The following is an 8,103-nucleotide window of genomic DNA, read 5'->3' as shown; positions in this document are numbered from 1 at the left end:
GCCCACAGTGGCCGAGATGATATGATGGGATGCCCTCAGAGGCCTGATGATGTTATGAAATATGTATCTTTGCACGACATGACATTCATATGCATATGCATGACACTATAATTATTTCATGATTTACAGAGCTATCTAGACTTACAGGTTGAGTCATTTACTCTATATTTCTTCCATGTCTGCTATGTACTTATTTATGTGCTTTACACACTCGGTATATTATTCGTACTGACGTCCCTTTTGCCTAGGGACGCTGCGTTTCATGCCCGCAGGTCCCGATAGACAGGTCGAGAGCCCTCCAAGTAGGCTATCAGCTCAGCGGAAGAGTTTGGTGCGCTCCATTTGCTTCGGAGTTTCTTGTTTGGTATGGCAAGAATCTGTCCCGACCTTTATGATATTACGTATTCTTAGAGGCTTGTAGACTGATGTCATGTATACTGATACTTTTATGGCCTTGTCGGACTATGTTTTGAGTATATAGAGGATCATGCCGGCCTTATAGGCCCGTACGTCATATGTAGAAGTTTGGATTACATGTTGGATCGTCCAATGACGAGTATTTCTCCATATTTTATTGTACTTATGTCACGAAAACCTCTTATGCTCATTTACCTATGATAGTATGATACAAAAGATATGTTACGTAGGTACTCGGTTGAGTAAGGTACCGGGTGCCCGTTGCGGCCTATGGGTTAGGGTCGTGACACCAGTTGAAGCTCAACTTATTCCTTCTTGGATAGTTCGTCTTGGAGAGTTTGGATCTTCTTGTTAGCCTTGTTAAGATACCAGGAGTATATCAGCTCCCAATCTAAGAGCTCCTTCTACCTCATCTCCAAGCTTCGTTTGGCGACTTCCTTTCTTATCACATGGCCTCTTTCTCAGCTCTACGATCCTCAACTTTGGATTTCAGCCTTAGGCTTTTAGCTTCCTGCTAACCTCGACGACCCGGATCCTCTTCAAAGCCTTGAAAGTAATCAGGTTATGATATAAGGTAAAAACAAACAGCCATAAAAGTTATTGGACCAGGATAAAAATTTAGAATAAGGAGGAAAAAAACTCACCGCATTAGTTTCTTAAATTAGCTGAGCCATTAGCCCCTCAGTGTCGTATCACACCATTTTTTCCTTCTCGATGGGACCGACTAAGTTGTGAAAATATTCGGCAGTATGTCGGTGCTCCTCGATAAGATTAGAATTATTTGGATAGTGAATGAGATAGTATGTTCACCAACATCAGTAGAAGGCCCGAAAAGAGCATATGATATCCTCGTAGCTTTGGTACTTGTTCGATGTGCCGTATTTACTTGAGCTGTAGGAGACCTTGGAAGTGGTGTTGCTTGACCTCTAGGATTCTTTCTCGTTGACTGCAAAACCCGGGTCATGAGCATCCCTTATCAAGAGGACCATCTGAGATACTTGCACCCACTTCAATGTGCAACAGTGTTGATTTTGGATGACGAGTTGAGCCTCTTCTTCCTAATTGACTACAACCACGGCCTCACCAATTGGTGCTTCACCTCCAAGATAGTACGAAGAAGCTGAAGAACTGGCTCATGGACTCTTCATGTCGACCCTGGATCGACCATCCTTTTTCTGTGCATCCCTCTTTCTTTTGGAAGATGGCTCGGCAGGAGGGAACTTCTTGGAGGTAGCAACAGAATTGCCTAATTTTGCTATTGAAGGGCTAAAATCTCCCAAATATTTGAAAAGTATTACCGGCATGAGGTAAGCTGGCCCGAGATCAAGGATGTTATTTCTCCCTAGGAGGACCATGAGTGGGAACTCCATAGGTTTTGGTTCTCAGGTTCGGGAGGACCATGAGTGGGAACTCCATAGGTTTTGGTTCTCAGGTTAAGCCTGAAAGCAATATTCTTCCACGTCCAAGATTCTGTGGATGAAACCCTCAAAATCTAGGACACCCATTCTTCAATATCATCAACCCCCCAAAAGATAAAAGTTAGAGAAATCCCTTGACTAAAAGCTAAAAACCTAAGAAAGGGTACTTAAAGTTGGGGTCTCGCTTCTTTATGAAAGACAATTTTTCTGAGTTAATGAGGTACCCGTTCGGCATCATGACGAACCTTTGAAACCATCTTCGGTTGTGGTAGTCATTATAACCAGTAAGTAGGGACATCTTCCCCCAATGATTCTAGTGAACTTGCCACCTCGGTAGATCTTTGGGGGAAAATATGGATGAGATGCCAAAAGTGAAGGGAAAGTCGGCCATAGAGGACATATAGAAAAAGATAGGAAATCAACCTCCAAACTATCAAGTCGATTTGAGCTAGGCAGATGTTTTATTACCGGCACATCTACTCGATAACTTGTCTAGTGGAAGCTTAAATCGGATTGTGAAGAAATAAGTATACACGACGGAATGCCCGGGATGATAGCTGATGATTCACTCATCTTCCCAAACACAGTGGAATTTGATGTTGTCATCTGTCCACCCGCAATTATCCAATACGATAAAAAGGTGGTCTCGAGTGATTTGAGATGCAAATTCAATCACATGTGTGTTCTGGTCACGGGATTGTTTATTAGACTTGTCCCAGACTTTATTATGACGATAGGTATAACTCTTTAGGAACTATGTCAGAAATAGTTCTCTCCGCAAGAAGCTCAGATCCTCTGCTTCTAGAGGAAGCTCCTCCGGCGGCCACCATACTTGCTTTCCTTCTTGGTCGACGGTGGGTCGTTTAGTGCCCTCTTAGCTTTTCCCCCGGCAACGTGCTAAAGGAATCTTCTCAATCGCTTTGGGACCAGAAGTAGATGGAGACTTAGTTTGAGTACTAGGATTTTGAGAAGCCACAACTTATAATTTTGTATTTGAAGACTAGAAGAAACTTTTTAAGGATAAGAAAGAACGAGGAAGAATACAATGATAATGGCAATTGCAAAAGAGAATTTGATAAAAAGGATTTTGGAAGAGGGAAACCAATATGTATAGGCGTGGGAATATCGTCAGTCCTCAGCTATTGTGAGCACGTGATTTTTGCCACGCTTAAATTTCTCCTATAAAATTCCTTAGAATTAGGATTTTCCTTTATTATTTGAATTTTAAGGAATTAATTGCATGATTTTGTGTCTTGTTTGCATTTTTGTGTGCATTTTTGATTGACATAATTCCAAAAAATATACAAAAATAGTGTGCATTTTAATATTACAAAAATAAAGAAAATACCAAAATGGTCCTTGCATTTCTACTTTTAATTTTTAAAAAATTTGTCTTATGTTTTCTTTGGAAATTAATTAGTATAATCGTAGAGTCAATTGGGTCTTTTATTTTAATCTTGCATTTAATAAAATCAGAAAAAAATATAAAAATACAAAATGAAAACAAAATAAAGAAAAGAAAACAAAGATAAACAGAATTAAAAGGTTTTTGATTTTGGGCCATGCACATAAGGACTCCAAAAATCGGACCAAAAATCACCCCATGCCCTGGCCCAATCTAGTCTCTAACCCGGCCTGCCCCAATGGAATCAAAACGACACCGTTTTGGTGTCAAGCAATCCCAGCCGTCTAGGATACTTAGATCAACGACCAGGAACTAGGGAACGCTTGATATTTACATGTCGGAAAGCCCTCACCCCCCCCCCCCGGTCTCGTCTCCCTCATCACACCCAAATGCAGACCTGTGTAACGCCGCCGTGAACCGCCGCCGGAAATCGCCTACGGCGGTGGTCCGTCTCCAAATCACTCAAAATTAACACCATTTGTTCCTCTTCTTCCCCTCTTTCCAAATCCGTGATTGGTTTCCATCGAACTTTACTTAAATGTGTCGAATCTTGGATTAAAGATTTTCCGGCCAAAACGTCACCTTCCCCAAACTCCACCAAGTTTACACCATAGGACCACCATAACCTCCTCTATCAAACCCCTAAGGCCCTGACCCTCGAATATGGCCGGAACTTCTCGAATATCGATTTGAAGTTTGCCGGCCAAAACCCTAGTTGCACCAAATTATTCCAAATTGATACCACCTGGTCCCCGGGCTTCCCTCATGAAGAATTCATGGTCAATAACACTCAAACCCCATTGGAATCGGTCAAATGTTGATTTCCTTAGGTTTCTTAGTGTTTCTTCTTAATTAATTAATCGTTTTAATCAATTTGAGTCTAGTTCTTCTGTGCTATTTCTGATTTTTAATTTGGGTCAATTCTGATGTATGCTTCGTTTTACGTCTGTTAGTTTAAATGTTAAATGATAGTTAATTAGTTCAAGTAATTAGTTGTTAGTTTAGTTGGATTTGATTCAGTTTTGATGTAGCTGTTTTCCTTCTGATAACAATATGGTCATTTGGTTGCAATTTGATTAGTAGCCGTTCAGTAATTAATAATTAGTAACTGTGTTGAATTAGTTAAGTAATTGAGTTAAATTCCTTTGATGCATGATTTTGTTTCTAAATTCAGTGTTTGTTTTCAATTAGCTGTTAGGATTAGTTCAATTGGGCTGGTTATAGCTGAATAAATCAAACTTTAATGTCGTGGGGTTTGGGGTCAGTTAGCTTAAATGGGTAATTCAAGGGAAATAGTGAGGGCAAAATAGGGAGTTCAAATGGAAATTTTACAAGTGGCTGAAACTAGAATGCTCTAGAGTCGGACTTTAGTCACAATTTTAGAAGTTTAGGATAGTAACTTGATGAACAAGTTAATAAGTAGAGGGCCAATTTGAAAATAAATAGGGACTAATAAGGAAAACAGAAAATTTGAGGGCTGCCCCTCTTTTGGCCTATAAAAAGGCATGAATAGTGCCTTTAATCACAAGGTTGGAGCCCAAAAATTCCCCCCAAAAATACTCCTCAAGCTTCCAGATCTGAAATTCAAAATTTTAGATCAAAACACTCCTTTAGATCTTAGCTTTCTTAAAAAGGAAAACCAAAAAAAATAATAGAAAACTGTCAAAAATCCAAAAAAAACTATTGTTCCATTAAAACTTTAGATGAATTTCAACTTTTAGCTATTGATTTACACTTTTCTAGTTCAGATTCTGGTTGTCGTGGTTTCAGAGGTCTATTGGGTTGATTTCGAGTGGTTTTTTTTGTCTCAATTGAGTCATTATGGGTCATTACCGGGTGCTGTATTGCTGAGATGCTTTCTTGGTTTTTGTGAAACTATTTTAGTTCAAAATCACTCCAATCGTTGCTGTGTTTGACTGGCTGGATTCCAATAGTTGTGGTTTGCTGCTGACCTTTCCTTGTTTCTGTTTGATTCACACTCCAGGTACACGTTTCAAACCATCTCGATGTAAATGTGGAAATGGAAGTGAAATAAAGCATGATCATATTCTCTGCTTCAGGATGTATTCACTTGAATGATGTTGGATAATTAGCTATATTCTAGTTAATGTGTTTATCTGAAGTAGTTTAGGATCAATTTGTAATAACATAGACAATAGGTATATGAACTGTTTAATTAGGATTGCTTCTACTGATTTGAACCGTTTGTATTTGTAATAGACTGATGGACTGTTAAAACTGGAGACTGTTCGTCTAATTTTGTTTTTGTTGTGTAGTTCTATATTTGAAAGCAGAATACTAGCTGAAACAGGAAATCGCTTCGAGGTTTATGTGTATTAACAGTTGAAAAAAAATGAGTTGAGATGAGTTGTGTATTAACAGGAAATAACGTCTTCTTATTAATGATTACAATAGCTCAGCTCTGAAATCACAAACCACTTGAACGCTGACTTAGTAATGTTAGTGGAGTTAATTCAAAGATAATTAGTCCGCTTTGTGTAGTAAAATCATTGTTTTCAGCTTGTTTTTCACCTAGTGGCATCTAAGAATTCACCAGTAGAAATAAGTGAAATAATCTGAGTATTAAATTGGAATTTGAGTGATCAGTGTTTCATTAATTTGAGTAGCACCCTGAATAACTTGAAGAAGTTTCAGTGATTATTTGTCCAATTTGAATTGAGGTTGGGTCTGGTTAACGATCAAGGGTAGATGATCCATTTTCGGGCAGTTTGGGCCTCAGTTCCTTCATAGACGGCCCAGATCCTGTCTTGGTCATGTGTCCATTTGGACCTTGGCCCCAGCTTATGACTGGCATGCCCTTTATACATACCTAGGTTAGGGATTTTCAGATGGGCTGAGTTCGAGCCTAAAATGGTTAAAAACCTGAATTCACATGAGTTCATGGACCCAAATGCATCAACTATTAAACAAATTAATTAGGACGTCTTTATTTATTAGAGACAAATATTAAATAGATTGCTTTAGGTTTGCCCGTTAAAAAAATCAAAATGAGACGAGCCTCGCCAAACAAAATACATAAATTGCGGGGCCCTCGTTAAATGCTTACATCAAAATACTTAGAATTCGGGACGTGCCATTTAGCGAATTTTCATGGCCTCCCGCAAAGATAATAACGCGTTAGCCACTTTAGGCGCGTTTAATAATTTTACCTTCTTAAATACGGGTGTGCATTTCATGCGACCCAAATCCAAATCCCAAAACGTTGAATAAGAATGTGTCGAGGATCTGGGTGCATTTCATGTGACGTTATCCAAAAATACGTTCTTAAATGACGTTCACTTTCTTAACAATTGATTAAAAGCGGTGAATAATTCTAAAATTGCACTATAGGATGACATGTATAAAAAATCAGATTTTAGCCATTTATAATAATTTAAGTGACCGTGCTAGAACCACGGGATCCGGGGGTGCCTAACACCTTCCCTCGGGTCAACAGAATTCCTTATTCAGAATTTCTGGTTCGCAGACTCCAATTGGGAAGTCGAAATTTTCCTCGATTTGGGATTCAAGTTAACGGTGACTTGGGACACCAAAAGCCAATCCTATCCCAAGTGGCGACTCTAAAAACAAATAAATAATCTCATTTCGAATAATGTCACTTTAAATGGAAAAACGCCCTTATACATTTATCCTTCGGGGTAGGTGTATAAAAAAGGAGATGTGACAGCTATCATCACCACGAATCAGAGATAGCCACGTGCACGGTGCATTAATTGATAAAGACCCGCGTTTCTTCAAATTCAAAAAGAATGATGGCGGTTTCCTAGGGTTTCCCGCTCGAATCTTTCCACTTTCCAGATATCTTTTTAGAGACTATCCGAAAAGTGGCAAAACTATCTGTATTGGTAAAAAATGAGAATGACACGTGCCAAGCTAGATGAATGTCACATGGCAAATGTTACCAATCGGGTCCACAGTTGTCTAGGACCAAAGACCTGAGTTGCAGATATCACCTCCGGAATGACATGACACGTTTGATGAAAGCCATGGGGGAGACGTACCGAGAAGCTGCAAGACTCCAGATAAGTATTCACCTAGCGATATTAGACTTTGAGATACGTGGGATCCGCCCATAATTGTGCCTACCAGTTATGCCTTATACAAATGTAACCGACGAGATTCCCGTAGAATTAGGGAAATTTTTAAGACTTAGAGTATAAATTCCCTTTTCCCCATTTCTATTGGGTCTGATAGGAACATTGTATTACTTTATTATACGAAAATTGCTACTTGCTTTCAGCTATGATAAACTACTAGGTCTACTAAAATATTTATCATTAGGAAGCTCTTTCCTTTTGCTTTATTATTTTCATATCGCTTGATCACGCCCAATTATGCCTTATAAAAAGGATAATGCGGTCGTTGCAAATATAATCCGGTTTACAAGTCCGGAGTCGAATCCCACAGAGAACTAAGGTTTAGCTACAGTTGTTCACTATCACCAAGAAGACAAGCTTGAATAATTCCTAACTTATAGATATTAAGACTCTTCTGTTTAACTAATTAACTAACAAATTAAAATAGTAAATTAACAACTAACGATACTGAGGGTTAGAGAAAAGATTAAGGAGGTCTAGAGTTATGATTTCCCCTATTGTCGGAATCCTTCCCGCTATGTATTCTATAATTTCGCCTAAGTATTCTCTACCGATCATGAGCACTCTTATTACCGTAAATCTCTCCCGAGTAATTACGACAATTTACTAGACGCACTCTCCCGAGCTACGCTAGCTGGCTTTTAATACAGCTCACTTCAGATCGCACCCAAGGCTTCGTTATCCCTAATCCCACCTTTAAACCCTCGGTTATTGATCCCTCATATACTCTGGGAGTGGTGTTGTT

The sequence above is a fragment of the Nicotiana attenuata genome, unplaced genomic scaffold, assembly GCF_001879085.1.
Source record: "Nicotiana attenuata strain UT unplaced genomic scaffold, NIATTr2, whole genome shotgun sequence".
NCBI lineage: Eukaryota > Viridiplantae > Streptophyta > Magnoliopsida > Solanales > Solanaceae > Nicotiana > Nicotiana attenuata.
The sequence above is the reverse complement of the archived record's forward strand: the minus strand, read 5'-3'. Positions refer to the sequence as shown.